This window comes from Callionymus lyra, chromosome 13 (assembly GCF_982586985.1).
Source record: "Callionymus lyra chromosome 13, fCalLyr1.hap1.1, whole genome shotgun sequence".
Lineage (NCBI taxonomy): Eukaryota > Metazoa > Chordata > Actinopteri > Syngnathiformes > Callionymidae > Callionymus > Callionymus lyra.
Genome location: NC_141830.1, coordinates 6,904,165 through 6,916,432, shown reverse-complemented (window position 1 = coordinate 6,916,432; position 12,268 = coordinate 6,904,165). Strand labels below are relative to the sequence as shown.

At 41.0% G+C, this 12,268-nt stretch overlaps 1 protein-coding gene across 3 annotated transcripts in view; it reads left to right on the top strand.

Moving 5' to 3' along the window:
• daam1b (dishevelled associated activator of morphogenesis 1b) overlaps positions 1-12,268 on the top strand; it is a 44,232-nt gene that overhangs the window by 3,419 nt on the left and 28,545 nt on the right. The window contains exon 1 of one of the 3 annotated variants that reach the window (XM_087805202.1): positions 10,759-11,061. The exons of the other annotated variants lie outside the window; for them this stretch is intronic. The gene's annotated coding sequence lies outside the window, so the exon portion shown is untranslated. Of the gene's footprint in view, positions 1-10,758; positions 11,062-12,268 lie in introns of those variants that run through there. 3 annotated transcript variants of the gene reach the window in all.

Genomic DNA, 12,268 nt, shown 5'->3' with positions numbered 1-12,268 from the left:
TCCACGCAGCGACTCCACGTTGAGTGGTAAACAAAAGCATGTCAACAGGGGGGGGAGGAACATTGTAATTATTTCCTCAACGGCGGATGTCATTTACGAGTGTCAGTAACACAGCTGAGCCCCCGAGACACCATATGTCAGCGAGGTCCTCGGATGTTGGGGGGCCATTAATGCACAGAGAGGACGACTGCTGAGGGACACGCGGGACAATTATCTCGGGTTATAAATATATATATACTGTGGTTGTTTTCAAGTGTTAAAATAAGATTGATAGGTAGAGAGAGAGAGAAACGTTGCTCTTGGTGGATGTTTGACCATTTCATGTTTAGAATGTTGTGTACTTGATTTATTCTTTATGGAGCTATGTTCAGGATTTAATCTTGTTTGATTTAAAAACTTATACTTTTTTTTACAATTTGATTTAAAGGAGTACCTGGGAAATTAGTTATTTGTATATTTTCCTTTTTTTTAAAAAAATAAATGTACTTGAATCAAATGGTTGTAAATGTCTAATTTAAGGTTTAAGGTCTAGAATGTCTTGACTTTATTTATCAATATCCAATAATAAATATCCTTTCCCAAAACATTAATAAGTAGAACCTATTATTTATTTTATTTAAGTGTAGGAGATCACTGGACAAACTTCTGTCCGTCATGGATGATGATAGTCATCCTCTGAACACTGTCATCAGTGAACAGAGAAGCAGATGGAGCACAAATGCTCCTCCCATGATGCAACACTAATAGACTCAGGGACTCCTCGTGATATTAGATTGTTTAATTCTGAGTTTGGGGGCAGGAGTGAACTGAAAAGATGATTCTATTCCATGTTAATCTTTGTATCCTTTTTCTTTGATCTAAGATATTTATCTTTAGATTTATATTGTGTCATCTTGCACTTTCTTTTATTGCTCTTTGTACTTTTGTACGTTTTTTTATTAATCTATCGTCTGTGTGCTGGAAAAAAAAATTCCTGTATGGGACCTCCATGGGGATCAATAAAGTTTATCCATCTATCTAAAAATAAATAAATAATAATAAAAAATGTAAAACTGTAAATGGTATGTAGAGATTTTTTATTGATCAAAGGCTGAGAATAACTTTATATAAACCAAGAAAATGACTATATTGGTTCTACTTTGCAGATCTGTGACTATTGCTTTGGATCTTTTAAACTAATAACTAGAATTATTTGATTCAGTTTTGGTTCAATGATGTTTAAAAACACTAAATAATTGGATGTATATGTGTAAACAACCATGACCTGTTTGTGCTAAACAACACAAGCTATACGAGGAACTCACTGTTCCAGTCAGTATGCATACCTGGGTTTCAACACTCGTTTCCTCTCTGCACACCTACACAGCAATTACAAACACAACCACGCCTTCCGATTGATTCTTGTTTGTTTTCTGTATCGGTTGCGTTACGCTTATCATTGACTTGACAGTATCAGTAATCACAGGTTTGGGATTTCATCAGTGAGATCTAGGAAATGAAAACATTCCTCTCTGGTTGTGGAGGCCACTGTCCAAGAAAACTACTGAAGCCTGATTCCAGATATCACATGTGGTAATATCTGCGGTATGCGCTGATCTCATATGTGGATTTAAGTACGTGCTTCTCTGTCAATCTTGATACGTACCCAATGAATGCTTGGAAGTATAATATTCAACATTCTCTCTGGCCCTTTGAAATTAACTTGTGACAATTATTTTGTCAAATCGACACAGATGTTATACTTTTACCGCAAACTTGCCTCTTGACTATTTCTTAGGGACTTCAGATCTTAGTCCTAAAGTTTGGACATTTGTCCTGAGGATCATATTCATTTTAAAGTCCCGGCTTAGTCGAGTAATACTTTTGTATATCTGCTCTGTTTTGGCTCGTCCTGGAGCCTCCTCAAATGATGTTCTAAGCCTCATCGCCACCTCTGTCCTTGTGGAACAAATGGAGGACCGGCATCAGTCTGTCGCTGCGACAACAATGGGCCAGTATGACTGTTAGAATGTGCCATTATTCATGCGGTGTGCTTCACTTGGGCCGGACAAAAGCGTCATTAAGCCTTCCTCTTCTGCCGAGGCCTCGTCCGTCACCAGTAGCGCCCCGGCATTGCCACACCCTGCCCCCCCACACACCCCCCCCAGTCTGGCCTGGCTTTGCACTTGCCCCCGCTGTTGGGACAGCTGGGATTAGAAGGGCATTGTTGACCGCACCCCAAGACCATCCTCACATTCTGCAGATTGTTTTTCTTTTTGTTTGAATGAGATTCACCAGCTGATCCTGATCTTTGGATTTATGTTTGTAGCGTCAAAGTTAGAATGAACTTTATTGCTTCAAATCTCGATGGATAATCGAGTATATAATAACATCGTAGAAAAGCTGTTTTTTTTAAGTTTGTCAAGTGTTTTTGGGTCGTCTGACTCTTGACCTTGGTATTGTTCCTCAGTCAAAGGTCAGTGGCCTCTCTCCCCTGCTCGGCCCCTCAGTGGTGGCAGATCTTTAGGTCATTACCTCTCACACTTGTGAGTTATGGAGGCTGTTTATGGTACGTTTGTGTTTTATCCTTTATTTTGAACAGTTTATGTCTGATTAATGTGAAACACCTCCTTGGTTCACAATTTTCTATAGCAGTCTGAATATGTCCTTGTGAACCGTGCTGGATACTTTCTTAGCTGTCGGCCTGAATCCCCCCCTTTCTGCAAAGGGGCTTTAACCATTGACCTTCTGGAGCTGGTTCATCCATGTTTCCTGCTTAGCTCACCATATGCTTCTAGAATGACCCACAAGAGATGTTTTTCTACAGTTGGAGTTCACGTAGTCTATAGACGAACCAAACGTAAAGTTACTCTAATCTGTGTAAAGAGGCTTGTGTTGAACAAGCTGAGCTGATTTTATTGGGGTCATATTGTGAAAATAAAATCCCCGATGATGATGCATGTCAGGGGAAAAAAGATGCCCCTTGTAATCCCATGTGACCCCCAAACTACACTGGCTGATATGGCTAAATATATCGATCCAGTGGCCATGTTTGGGGAAAAAAATCCAAATTAAAACAACATACAATCATAGTATAACATAATTTTTTATGATTTAAAATAATGTCTATGGCGATAAATTACAGTTAAAGGTTGGAATCAAAACCATTTTTCGGTGCAAAGATAATTGGCCTTATTGACTGGATTTTATTTAATTAATCTATAGTCTTGGTTTGCAAACGTGTTATTATTAAGCCTCAATGTTTTAAATGGGACTGAAGAGCTTGGAAGTGTTTTATCATCCTTCCTCGTCAAAGACGTTTCCCTGTTGAGAAGATGTTTCTCCAGAGATCCGCACACGTGTCGTCCTATAACCAGATCTGGGCCAACTACGAAATGATTTCTGGGCCATTCTGAACTTGTCGGAAGTTTGGCCGACAGCTGAGTTTTAGAGAATTAGAGATTAGAGAACGAAGAGGTGCTCATGGTGTTTTTCCACCAACCAAAGTTTGAGAGAAAAGGTTTATAGATGACAAATATGTAATAATTGTCGCTCGGTGATGAACACGTCTCGGAAACGAACCAAAGACAGAAACATGTCTGTGTAGCCGTGAGTGCATATTGAAAAGTTTGGTTCGTTTTAAGGAAATTGACTTTGTTGTTTAATTGTCTCAAGCTGCCACTGAACCCAAATGTATTCTGGTTAATTTATACTTGACTTATTCGTTCACTTTGATTCACCCAATAAAACCTTTTTATTTACAGCAATCTTTTTTTTTTTTTACAACTTAATGGTGGAACATACTTTAAGAGTGAACGTTTCCAAAATGAGCAATTATCATGACAATGAGTAGCAGAATTAATTGCTTGTGTCTGAAAGTAATAATGCAGATGCAGCTGTGGTTCGAACAAAGGGAGCATGTGGGTCCTGTCCTGTTCCATGGATGTGTTGTTGGGGGTCGACCTAGGGTCCCATTAGTAAGATGTGGAATCGGTTCAGGAAGGGTTGTTTTAAGAGCCAAGTGGGATTCAGGTTTCAGCTTCCCTCGCATCTCTTTGTTTAGGTTCCATTATTAATGTGAATTTCCAAAGAAGGGACGTGTGAAATGATATATATGTTTTATGTTTGAGCGCCTCTCATCAGGCGTTGTCTTCTTTTATAATTGATTTAATGGTAGCAGCGTGTCAAAAGCTTTTCAGACTCTAAATTCTTATTTATGTGTTCAAGCTGCTGCTTGTCATCGTAACGACTACAGCCAAATCATTAAACGCTTCTACGTTTTAAAGACGCCAGAATTAAGAAATCGTGAATCGTTCTAGTTGTTATGCATAGTAAATACTTTGGCATAGATTTGTCATTACATTTTACGAGCTTTGTTGTGTTACACAACACATTTTTGTTTCTCAAACTGCTGATATTAAGCCTCGGCTGGAATATGCAGAGTAAATATTGATTTACTGGTAAATAGAGGTAAAACAAATACTCCTTGAATTCTCGATGAAGTCCAGCAGCTACTGGTTTTAACAACAGGCTAGTTTTCTACTTCAGTACTTCAGGGTATTACTTGATAAATTGATGACATTTTTTGTACAACAATCCTAAAGCTGCAGCTCAACTATGGTATGACATTATACTATACAAATTTGGCACCTGGACAAGTTTGTGTTTGTTGAGGTTAATGAGGTTAATCCCTGTATATGTGTGTCGTGCCCTGTATATGTGTGTTGTGCAAAGAACAGAGTACAATCAGTTAAAAAAAACAATGTTTGTTGTATTATTGTCTACTTATTCCAAGAGTTCATTAGGGTCTTCGTATCAACTTTTCTCTTTGCTGCCTTCGCCCGTTATTCCTGTTGTCAACATTGCTCCTCTCGAGTAATGAAGTGATACATCCAACATGTACACAGGCCAGCTGGATTTGATCTGTTGGCAGGGTCTGAATGAAGTAGTACACTTGAACCTCATTGTGCTGTAATCATCGAACCTTTATGACTTCCTGGAAGTTTCTCCAGAACAGGCAATGAAACCCTCATTAATTCACTACAATGCCAAGTGTTGCTCCTCTGATCAATTTCCAGGCAGGGCTCGGATGCCAGCGTTGTTCTTTTCCAGACAAAACCATGTCATGTGTAATAGACCTTGAAGCCGAGGACTGATCAGATCCTGCAGCAGACCGGGCCCAAACACTCCTGAAATGCCGCCCCGCCCATCATAGTCCCACTCAAGTTCTGACAAGTCGTCCGGCCACGGAGTGCCGACTGAAACATTTGTCGAGGTGATATTCATCTTATCTTCCATCGGCCTGGAACGGATGCAGCTGCGACTTTGAAAGCCTTGCTGTCGTCGAAGTCTCGTCTGTGATGACATTTGTTCGTAAATGAGAGGAATTAATGAATGGATTTTGTGCAAAGTTCCCTCTAAGCTGCACACTTGCACTATTGCGCACAGCTGATCAATTCTCCACGCACACAAAAATCTTGGTTGCGCACAAAAAAAAGAAAGATCCAACCTCGGATTTGGGTTTGTCTTTATTTGAAGCGGATGACATTTTTGAGCAGGTATTTGCAGTGCGTTTTATAAACTTAGGGCGCAGGCTTCTGCAGCTTTGCCGGGGTCCTAGTCGGTTTGAAGAAGACGTAGTAAATAAACTTCCGACTTTCAAATTAAGAGCAGCTCATCATCCACGCTCTGCCTGCTTTATAATCCTTTATTATCATGTTTATACTCTGTACTGTTTAACATACACATTTGTTATTCTTTCATTTATTCATTGTTTCTTATTCATTATTTTATTCACCAAATTATTTAGAACACATTTTACATTATCACCCAGTTAATAGGTTTCAGATCATTTAAAAGGCAAATTTAAGATTGAGATAAATCAATACTTTCCATGGGTAACAATCATGGACATTGATCTCTTCTTGAAAATGTGGCCTTTTTAACAAACTGTAATATCAATTGAATGTAGAATTTAGAGAAAATGGTAAATAAATCATAATATTGTAGCTCGGACACGTATTATTAATTGTCAACGATGACTGGTTTATGATATAAATCAATAATTATCCCAAGTTAATGTTGAATGGATGAGATACTGGCCTGATGACAGTACGTCTGATGTTGCTCACAGTAGTACAAGAGGCCACTCGGGGAGATGAGGTGTTTGCTCAGGCGGCGAAAAAATGTGAGGAAACATTGCTTTTGTGTATCTTGTTGGCCTTACTTTTAGCATCGACATGTTCCCCGGCCTTCTCAAAGTTAAGGTACATTGATTTTTTGAAGCTGTGGTTCCCACAGTGAAACGGATCTACCTGACTGTGTGATGACATTAGTTGTAGAACAGAAGGTGTGAAAACAGCCCAACCAGCTGCGTCAACATCTAGAAGATTGTCTGCTGTGATTGTGTTTCAGCTCGTAGTTGATCTTTCTTTCCTGCCTGGCATTCACAGAACATGTTCTTCAAGCAGTGTTATGAGTAAATGTCTGGCCTTAAACTGCTCAACTCATTTGCTCCAAGACTCTGATCCTCACTGACTGTTTGTGTTCTTGTCGTTTGGCTTCTGCGGTGCCGCGGGGCAAAGGCTGTTTAAACAGCAGGTGTCCTCTGTAATATACCTAAACATCCCTTTTGCTACCAACCGTTAAAGGATTATTTCTCTGCAAGTGTGTTAAATATTTGGATTAGACTGGTCTCGCCATGTGGTTTGAGATCCTGTCACAGATGAGCATAAACAGCTTGAATCATTGAATCATTTCACAGAAGATGGCAGACGTCTGGTTTGATTTTGCTCCGGTCTGTCATTCGTCGTTGTGGCTGTCATCCACGCTCGTACTCTGGGGGGGTCGACCGCAAGGTCGGGACCTCAGACCCCTGTGCAAGGATTTGGCCTGGTGAACCGATTCCGGTCGTCTCCACGTGGGACGTGGGCTAATGCTACTGGCCGTGACACTGGCTTCACCCCGGCGAGCAGACTGGCCGCTGATTGGATTACGCTGGATTATTGCTCCTCTATTTGATGTTTTGTTTTGCTGGTGTGTCACCTCCGAGTCCGTCACAGGCTCGTCCTTGTTTCAGCGCCGGCCAAACTTTACGCGTAGATTTCCCAGCAGAAGAGAGCTTGGCCTACATCTGGAGGGATCAACATGCTAAGCCGAAGCCTTTTAACCTCAGATTTCTGTCAATCTGATACCAGCACGTTCACAGCAGCTGCAGCCTTTCACGCCACGGTCTGTTTATAGCAGTGTCTTCCTCTTCCCCGGAGAAAATCTTTTTATCTTTATCACTTCAAATCTCTCTTTTTTTCATTACTTAAGATTTCATGTTCATTTTACAAGCGACCGAGTTGATTGAAAGTTCCACCATTACAGTATGTTGAGGCAATTTTGAGACGCGTAAACTTATTTTAATGGACTCTGGGGCATTTTAAACTATTGCATTTGAGCTTTCAACTCTTTCTTTAGAGGTAGATCAGAGGCTTAACCATTCAAACGAGGAAAGTATAAAAGTAAATCCTCAGTTACACTGTTTTATAACCACCTAAGTTTAGTAATTGGAGAGAGGATGTATGAAGAGAACTTCATTTATTCCTAAAACTATGCCACATCCCAGAAACTTTGTCATTTAATGAGTGCTCTTTAGTATCTATGACAGGTATAGTTATCTAAAGATAAACACTATGATATAATCTGATATTTGTTGTCAATTTCTGGACCAATGAGGTCATTTTTCCATGTTCCGACTTTGGCTTAAAGATGATTTATTTGACTATCAAATATAGTGTTTTCCTTCAAAAGAAAGGTGAAATTAAATGTTGCCTTGAGCATATCTAGCCTGTCATTTTGTGTATGTTACTGTTTTAAGTCTCGCCTTTCACCATCTTCTATGTGTGATTATGGGATGCAAATAGACGTATGCTTGCATTGGTGAAAATATCCCAGAGCAGTCACACCCTCCGTAAAGACCAGTCGGACCCTTTTCGTGTTTTAATTTGCCATGGTTAGGGTCTTCAAAAAAAAGGGAAGGGCTGCATTTGTGGGATTTATGGATAAGGTCCCGCCCTGGACGGGACATGTGCGTACGCTGCAGCCCACCACCACATGATACAAGCCATAATATAATGTTTCCCCCTTAACACATTCCTTCACAGCAGTTGGAGACTTGTTTCCCTTTTAGTTCCAGTCCATTAATGCGAGACTGTTTGTTCTGACTGTCCATCTAGAATCTTGACAGGGTGTCTTTTATTCTAGATTTCAGATAAATGTAGTGCATTAGTTACTTTTGGCTGATGGTTGACCATCTCTCTTTGATATAATCGGAGGCCCAAAGCCGTCAGAGACTTTCAGCAAAAGCCTCTCAAACTACAGCGAAAACATTAGAGATGATGAAGCCAAGAAGAACTCTAGAGTATCCTTGATGGAGGTGTAAGTGGTTTAATATTTATCTCGAACATCTGTTTATAATTTGACTTTTATATATGTATATATATTAATATATTACTGGGATTAATGATAAAGATAAAACTCTTTGTGGAATGAAAGAATGGCAAATTAAAGATGAAAGACTGTTCATGAACCTAGTTGTTACTACAATTATTATATATATTTCTTCATTTTTTTTTTTTTCAAGCTACTGTTACAAAGAAGCTTCATCCTGTCACCATCCATGTACACTTTCTGGAACGTACCTAGCGAGCCTGAGGTCACCGAAATATCAGCTCTGGCTTTGACTGACCGGGACGATTTGTTTCGACAGTACTGAAGTCCTCCATGGGAACCAGACCTGTGTGTTATTCCAGCTGCATGACATTCTTTTCTGAGACAACTAACCCACCGACTGTACAGGTTCCAGGGTTATCCATTCACGACTGTACGGACTGGCCTATCGGGTCTTCAGCGTTCTACATAAAAAATGTGTTTCTCATGAGTTATTTTCCCTCTTATAAACCATCAGGTCATTATACAATCTGGGAAAGTAGTTGAATGTAGGTGTTATCAGCTGGTGGCTTAGTCATGACTTGGACCTTCTCCAGAATTGTAAGTGTAAAAGCCGCGTTAGTCTCTGCACTTTGGTATTTTCATTACAGATACCGGGGTGTGCTTGAAGGAAAGAAGTGACTCAACTTGACTCGACTTCTCATGGATTATTGATACGTGAATGTATGAGCAGGATGTTGCGTAAAGAAGAGGGAAACATCGACCCGGAAGCTACCTTGTTCTGTCTCAAAGAAATAAAGCAGCTGGTGAACTTTTAGAAACCTCAGACTCTTATAACGTAACTACTTGGTTCCAATTGCAGTAATATTTAGGAAACTTAGCGGTTTGCGGCTCTGCTGGCAGAGAAACAAACGTTTCCGATGCCCAATGCATCACCAGTTCCTTCACTGTTACTGGTGATTTCCTCTTGTAAGGAGAGTTTTCAGCCCTTTCTCAAGTCGACCCACTCCCTCGGTTTCAAACCCTCTTGTGTTGCTAACGTGTCATAAAAACATCTGTACAGCCGCCTCCACAGCAAAAGCTCAGCGATGTCTTGTGGTTGAGATATCATGTCCCCTGTGAAGGGAAAAAACCAGTGACTGATCGATGACACTTGTGTTCACACCTGTAGAGAAACCAGAAAGTCCCGAACCACAGACGATGTGTCGCCTCTCGCGGTCGTACAAGCGATGTATCAGCTTCCAGACTGATAATGAAGGAGGATGATGAAGCTTGTAAATATGAGCTCACGCTGCTGTTGTTCAACCGATGCTTTTGTTTAGTCAAGACGTCCAGAGGCTCTTTCTGTTTTCATCCGCTTGTCTTTTTGTGCTTAGTGTAGAAATCCTCTTAAAGGGTAAGGTTTGCTTCTTGCCTGGAGCGGGATTCACACTCGTGACTTTCTCACTGTTGCATTAGTGTTTATCCTGTGTAAATATTTATAAATATTTAAAGAATTGCTGAAGAAAATGAATTGGATAATAAGTGGTCTGGTAAAAATAGTCTAATAGTTTGTTTTTTGCTGAGCTGTAGACGATGTAAGGACAAGGACTTTATAACTAGTCGGTAAAATTTCAGTAAAAAGCCTTAAAAAATATATTGTTTGGTTTAATTTAACATGTCAAATGTTAAGAATTTGTTGTTGTTTTTTAATATAAATTATGTATTTAGGCATTAAAAAACAATTGAAATAATCTCTCTAATGAATCTTAAATTAATTAATTTAAAATGAATCCAGTTTGTTTACACATAAAGTTTGATTTTGCCAATACCAATAATTCTAAATTCAACATTTTTAAATTCATAGCTTTTTTAATTCATTACAAAATGTTTCTATAATGTGCATGTATTAAATACTACAACTTGACACATTGTAATCATTTGTTTACATCTGTTTTATGAGTTTCTGGATGTAATAATACTATAATTAATGATTGTTAGATTGATCAGTTGTAGGGTCTTGTGTTGGATTTGAACCAGATCAGATCAGATCAGATCAGATCAGAGAACACTCCCCCCTCTCACTCTGCGTCCTGCTCTTCTGCTCACTCCCACGTCTACACCTACCGCTTTGTTTTCCCAGTGCACCTTTGCAAACAAACCCTAAACAAGTCGCGTGAAGACGGGAGAAGGCGTGGGGGGAGGGGTCAAGCTGGGCGGCGGCTCTGCTCAGCTGCGTCCTATCAGAGATGGTCGGTGTCGGAGAAAAAAAAGGGGGCGTGGCCCGGAGAGACCAACATCTGTCTCTTCTGCCCCCCCCACAGCATTCTGCGGAGACGCAGCGAGGGGAGGCCAGGGAGGGAGGCTGGAAGTTTATTCCTCACCGATGCTGTCTTCATCGCATCATCCCTCCTCCTCCTGCCGTGAACACACCTCTCGTCTAAACTGCGGCGTTTTTTTTTTTTTTCCTTCCTCTCGGGTCGGCTTTGACAGCCTGTGGGACTTAAGGTGCTTATTACTCACGCCGGCTCCTGACCTTCCTGCCTCTGGACTTTGCCAAGGATATACTCTCTGATTTTTGGGATTGCATCTTTTTTGGACACGGCACCGGAGTCGTGGATAGAAGGAATGCCAAAAGTCGAAAAAAAACATCAATCCTGGAAAGGGGTAAGAACCTCTCTAGATATAAGTGGGAGCCTCTTGGAGGAGAAGCTGGCTATCTGTCTATTTGGAATGTGTGTGTGTGTGTGTGTGTGTGTGTGTGTGTGTGTGGGGGGGTGTGTGTGTGTGTGTGTGTGTGTGTGTGTGTGTGTGTGTGTGTGTGTGTGTGTGTGTGTGTTTCGCATGTGACTGGCAGATAGTCCACGGCTATCAGCCCATTAGAGTTCTGCTCCACTCTATCTATGTCGGCCGGTATCAGACTGGATTCCTCTCCTCACCCAGATGACCATGTCATTTCTTTCTAATTGGGGAGGGGGAAGATATGGTGTGGCCGTCTTCAAAAAAAAAAGGGGGGGATGGGGTGACAGGGTGACTCTACCGGGTGCCTGGGGCTGATTTCCCCGGTGAGAGAGTAGTCCTGTGGATGAGGGGGGAATGCCCCATAATGACAAGGCTGGTGTGCATTTCGTTGAGAAGTATGTGTCCCTGCACACAGTGAGGCTGCAGGCTTGAAGCCTCCCACGAGCTGTGCTTCACAGCCTGTTATCAGTGTGTTGACTGTGCAAGAGGATGGCATACTTTTTTTTTTTTTTTTTTTTTCCATGATGGGAGGGCGGGGTTCACACAATCAGGTCAATGAAAAGGAAAGTCACCTTGACTACAGTGGTCTCTGTCCTCGGTGGGATCCTGCTGTCTCAGATTCCATCCCTCGCGTTCACTCAACATCTCATGTTAAATGCAAGATGTCTGTGCGAGATAAATTTTTAGTCTCTGATCCTCGATGGCTTTTTCGTGAATTAGAGACTATTTTTCCTCTCCCATAAACACCCGGAGCAGATTAATCGGAGTCTAATGTGCCGCGTACGGAGGCTTACGTTACATCGAATCACTCACCCACCCGGCGAGCACCTCACACCAGCCACCCGGGTTGCCATAGCAACTGAGAAGGTAGGGATTTTTTTTAAAGGACACGCTCCACTCTCCAGGGGTATCCTAGGAGAGATCGCATGAGTTTCGGCGCTGAATTAGTCATGAGATCTGAGATTTTTATACCGTGACTTGAACGTGTGACTGACGATTCTCACCACCGTAGATCAACACCACCAGTATCACCAATAAACAGTTCAAAACAGTTTGAATCAAATGTATGTTTAGTGAGTGTTTGCTAGTCAGTCATGAAAGTAAGGATGGATATGGAACAGTATTTTAATTT